Source organism: Mixophyes fleayi, chromosome 2 (assembly GCF_038048845.1).
Source record: "Mixophyes fleayi isolate aMixFle1 chromosome 2, aMixFle1.hap1, whole genome shotgun sequence".
In the NCBI taxonomy this organism is placed as follows: Eukaryota; Metazoa; Chordata; class Amphibia; order Anura; family Limnodynastidae; genus Mixophyes; species Mixophyes fleayi.
The window spans coordinates 209,678,527-209,684,526 of NC_134403.1; positions in this window are offsets into that span (position 1 = coordinate 209,678,527).

Genomic DNA, 6,000 nt, shown 5'->3' on the forward strand with positions numbered 1-6,000 from the left:
AATACACTTTGAAAAACAAAAAAAAACAAAACAAATAAGAAAAAACGTTTGCAAAGAGAAAAGCAGTTTTGCAAAGAGAAAAGCAGTTTTAAAAAGAAAAAAGCAGTTTTAAAAAGAGAAAAGCAGTTTTAAAAAGAAAAAAGCAGTTTTAAAAAGAGAAAAGCAGTTTTAAAAAGGGAAAAGCAGTTTTAAAAAGAGAAAAGCAGTTTTAAAAAGAAAAAAGCAGTTTTAAAAAGAGAAAAGCAGTTTTAAAAAGAAAAAAGCAGTTTTAAAAAGAGAAAAGTAGTTTTAAAAAGAGAAAAGCAGTTTTAAAAAGAAAAAAGCAGTTTTAAAAATAAAAAAAAAAATTAAATACTGTAAGAGTAAAATATGCAAATAACTCACCAACTACTTGTTCAAAAGAGGGCGAATCCGTGTCTTGGACGTTTATCCCCTCGACAATCTCTGCCGGCATTATCTGTCGCAGCTCCTCCTCGTACGTTGTGTACTCAATACGAAGAGGGAGGCCACCACCCGTGTGCCTGGTTGCCCTCTTTTCCTGGGCCATCTTCTCTTTCAGCCTCCTTTTTATATCAGAAAACCGCTTGCGGCAGTGCGCCACTGTCCTCTTTAGTGGGCCCACTGCGTTCACGGCATCACAGACACGCCCCCACAATTGGTGACGCCGCCTTAGAGGAGTCCGGGCTGCCAGGTTGCCTAGTATGACCTCATAACAGGGAACGATATTGTGCACCAACACACAATTCTCATCATATGAGAAGCGCACATTCCTCCCTGTCTTGGTCTTCCTGCCCTGACCTGTCTCCTCAACCTCTCCCTCTCCCTCCTCTGACCCCTCAACCTCCATCTCCCTCTCCTCAGCCTGTTCTCCCCTCCTATCTCTGGACATAATGACAAATAAATGTCAAACACACAAAACACAGAAAGACTTACAAACACAAAAGACAAACTACACTAAGTACAGACACACTCTCAACACAGTCACACACAAGTAACACAGACAAAGGACAAGTCAAATACCAAAAAAAAATACAGAAAATAAAAGAGAAAATAAATGTACAAAACAGAAAAATACCACAGGACTACTCACACTTCAATCAGATATCGCTCCACCAATCCACCAAACTCCAACTCTCACCAACTCACAGCAAACCACTATCCTCCAAACTCCTCTCACAAAACTCCTCAAACCCCTATCAAAGAAAAAGTGTCAGGCCAGTGGTTTATATAGGGCTTGTGATGTCAAATCTCCTGACTTTGAAAATAGCCAATAGTAACAGGCCAGGAGACAGGTGTAATTTTCTAAAAAACCGCCTTTACACAAAAGCGCCGTCATTTAAAGCAAAAGCGCCATGTTCTATTCAAAGCCGCCGGCGGCTTTGAGCATTACATCCCGCCGTGACATCGCCGGCGGCTTCAAATTGAAGCTGATATGCGCCCATTAGTAAATCCGGCTGTTTGCAATGCAAACCCGCCGGAAAACCGCCGCGATGCATGGCAGCTTCAAGCCGCCATGCATCACGCCTGTTAGTAAATCTAGCCCCCTGTCTTTAAATTTTACACTTTAAACTTATCAATGGATTCATTTGATATAACCTGTTTACACTGCAGTTATGAATTATCCCTTATAAATAACTGCAAGCTCTCTATGCTGACGACACTTCTCATGTCAGGTTGACTTCTATCCAACATTTGCCACTCTCTATAAACTAACTCCTTTATAAATTCATCTTGCGGCCTAAAAGGCCGTGGAAAATCTTCAATACCTAGAGACTTATTCATATGCTTAAGGATGAAATTAACTGTGTCCAGATTAAACATCCTATGGTCTTCCTCATTTCCCCATCGCTATCTAAGTCCCAGAAAGAGCTGACAGATTCAGTGGATGGACCAAGCCTCCCATCCCCTATATCCTACTCTACTTGGGTCCTGCCCCTCTTTGAACCTTGGTCCTGGGTTAGAGACTCCTGCATTGTTTTCATCGTCCGTGAAAAAAACTGTTTACAATTTTCTGGAGGCTGAGGATCTTCCACTTTCTTGGGGGTACATGTTACAAATAAAGTTCTAATATAGTCATTCATTAACGACTTATCACAGGCACCACACAAATGGTTGTTATCCTTGCTAGATTTTTTCCTTTGCACAGGCTCCATAAGGATACTGTTCAAAAAAAAATCAAAACTAAACACTAAAACCAGTAGCAAACACCCACACTAAGGGCTTACCTTGGGGTGTCCTTCAGCTTTTTTGGGGTAGGCTTCTGGTCCATCTGTGCAGGTATTCCAGTATATAAGTGTGCTGGAGTCTTGAGGCATACATACACCTGAAGCAATGAGCCACATCCTATGGGCATCAGCTGTTTAATATGGGTGCCTGCAGTGACATCATCTTTGTGTGTCTTCATTATGCTAGTCATTGGGTGTGCCACACCACTTACAATTTCCCCCATTTTGGTCATCCTTGTGACCTTGAGACAACTGCTTCCTTCTTTAGCATATTGCTTCTTTTCCTCTTTTTCCTTTTTTTTCTTCTTTGTCATTCCCTTTGAGCGCACTGCGCATGTGCCCGAACAGAAGCACCGCACTGAATGCAGAAAAAAATATTCAGGAGCACCGAAAGTTTACAGAGTTCCAGGATCCAAAAGACAGCACTGATAAGGGGATGACTGGCCATCAAAACTCCAGACCCTGCACAGGCCCCGCTGCTACCACCCCATTGTAGAGAGGAAGTGTCCGAGGAAAAGCCAGACCTAGATAAAAGTAAGCCCTGATCCAAGTAAAATAACAAACAACTACACTACACTACCTTACTCAGCTGAGACAGAGAAAAAGACACCAATGTGGAGGAGGAGTCACCTTATATACCCTCTGTCAAGCACGGATTGAGAGGAACACTAACCAGTATTAGCACTACTGAGCAGATAGGTGCGGAGTCTAACGTACCCCTGGTTTTCACCAGGGACCCCCGCAAGGAGGTATGGGCTTCGCTGCAAAGGGTACGCAGGTCGCGGTCCTATCAGACAGTTACTGGTGTAGTGAAGAGGAGTCAGATGGTCCGGGTCAAGCCAATCGGTATACGAGGTACAGAAGGAGAATCCAAAAGCAATGTCAAACAGGCCAAAGTCGCAGGAACAGGATGGGAACACAGAATAGAGAATGGTCAGCTAGCCGGGTCACAACAGGAATGCAGATACTGGAGAGTGGTCGTAGAAGCAGGGTCCAACACGAATACAACACAGTGGTAGCTAGAGGCAGGAACCTGTTACTCTGGCGCCCTAATGACGCCAGAGTCAGGTTCAAATAGAGGCAGAAGGCAGCTGATAGGCTCCGTGGAAATAGGCACAGGAAGTGCCGAGGAAAGCGTCCCGTTGCCTAGCAACGGGATGAGCTACTGCACAGACGCCCGACAGGGTATGGGAGGCGCGGCTATTCGGTTGCCGGGCAACCATCCGGACGGAGCGGTAGTGACAGGCGTCCGTCTCCGCCGAGAGGTAATATGACGGAGACGGCGCCTGACACCCTCAAGGTGTGTTGAATTTTTCCTGTTTACAATCAGCTGAGCAGGGTAGTAACCCATTGTAAGGGCTGCCATGGAGTAGGAAAAGGAAATATGTTTTTCATTCAAATAATTTTTTAAAACAAAACCACTCTTAACTAACCCTGCTCCATCTCTTTTCAAATAACATCCGCTGTCCTGGACTTCGACCGCATTTAGAGTGGTCCACGGATGGTATTCACTATCAGGGAAATCAAAACTGTTGCCTACACAGCCAATATTTGGGGTTGCCTAAAATAATGTGTGACGGACATCATGTCACTCATTTTCTGTTTTTATTTTTCCAGACTGCACCACGATATTAAACTAAACACACCCCATTCTCTCATTGGCGGACAATAAGGAACTAGGGCTGGGTTAGATATTAATTAACTCTAGTGCTGGCTGATTCTCCTCCGGGAGTGTGACACTAGGCTGTGATGGCCCATTCTCAACCTATAGCTGATAATGAGTGGCAGCAGCTGGCAACAGCATTGAGAGTGCCACTCCCTCCTCTGCTTGCTCTGTGCATGAGGGGAATGGGCAAATAGTATTGGCCCCATAGCAGAAACCCAGCATAAAAATAAATTAACTAAGAGTGGGCAAAATAAAAAAAAGGATCTACAGCACTAATAAAAGACAAAAAAAAAAGGTCAACTAGTAATGCAAATGTTATTTTGAGATATGTGAAAAGCATTTTAATTGATTACTCTCACTAATTGTGTTTATTTATTCATTATAGATTATTTATAGCGCGCCTACCACAGACACACAGAATCCACGCAGAAGAACATTCAATCTTCACAAAGTTAAGGCCCAGGTTGCAATCTAACTCATGATTGTGCTGTGAGGCAGCAATGTGAGCCATTGTGCTGTCCTAATTGGGAGACTGAGCTTTTCTAAAAAGAAGTATGAAGTTAAAAGATTTCCAGTACAACAAACGAGCATTTGGGGACCTATAGTAGTGGATAACTGAATTTTGTTAAAACTACAATTTACTGTGTTTGATAGTATACTGAGGCCAGTGATATTAACACCTAGGGCTGTCCAATCTCCTTTTACAGTCGGAATACTGAAGTTTCCAAAGGCTGGGTACACACTACAGGTTTTTCACCCGATTATCGTGGCAATCACACGATAAACAACTATTACTGTATACGCTCCAAAAATCATGTTTTATTGTTCTAAAGCACATAGTTTGATTTGATTTTTTAAACAAACTAAAAATTTCTATAAACAATGGAACAATGTTGGGCAAATTGGGAAGTGTGTATGTACTCATAACCAGCAGCATAGGTTAGTGGCGCCCCCCCCCCCCCCCCCCCCCTAGCAGGGGCTAGCTGCCGGCGGCTACACACTGTGCAGGTCCGTTCCTCAGTGTTTTAAACAGAATCAGAGTAGCGGGGCAGCACACTGTCACTGCCGAGCGAAACTGCACATACTGCCGCCGGCAGCCTTAGAAGTCGGAAAGGGGGCGGGGCCTAAATCGCCCCCCCCCCTACATCGCCCCGGGTATAGCAATTTCCTAGATCCGCCCCTGGCATAGGTAGATCGTTATAAAGTTTACAGAGTCAAGATCTTTCAGCTGATGGTTATGAGAAATGAAGAGTAGATCTGAAGGTAAATTTTGTAAAATGTGTATGTGTGTACACATGAATTGGCATGCTGATCGGGACTTTCAGTCGTTAGTAAAATCATTAACTATATGTATCAGGATAAGTTATCTGTAGTGTGTAGTGTGTAGTGTCTACCTGGGCAGTAGAATTATTATGTAATGGGAGGACTGCTTTATTTTTTTTTACTTGACAAATTCACAAACAAAACACCACCAGATTATAGGGATCTCTGCAGTAATAGAAAATGGAATAAGGAACCTTGATGTAGGTAGATTTGAACTTACTGTTGACGTGGATATATTGAAAGGTAAAGACTACATGAACTAAGAATAAATGATCTCACAGTGTGGGAAAGATACTTTCAAATTCATTATAGAACTGTTTTCCGTAAACCTTGCTGCTCTGTATTAGAATGCTTATTACAAACATGTTTGGATTAAAAAATGTTTGCCCTACCCCTCTTTATCAGTTTTCAATGGCTCAATCTACAGAAGAATGTCAAAATGTCATAAAAATACTGGTGGCAACCAAATCCAATACAGGGATACATTATACTTTTGAGGGACTGGAAGAAAATTGTTATAAGTTGCAGAAAAACAAGAAAGGTCATTAAGAAGATCCAAAAACAAAAGAATTTCAAAATGTTTACATTTGTATAAACCCTTTCACAGCATTCAGGGCAACCATCAGAAGTTCACTGTTTACCTGTGAAAGGCTTGGTGAAAATAGAAGTTGTGGGAGAGTGGACCCAGCCATTAGGCAGTGGCCTTCTCCTGCTAATGGTGATGAACCATGAGTAAGCATCGGTTTTTGGACAAAGTCGTTGTACCAACTGCCACAATAAATGTGC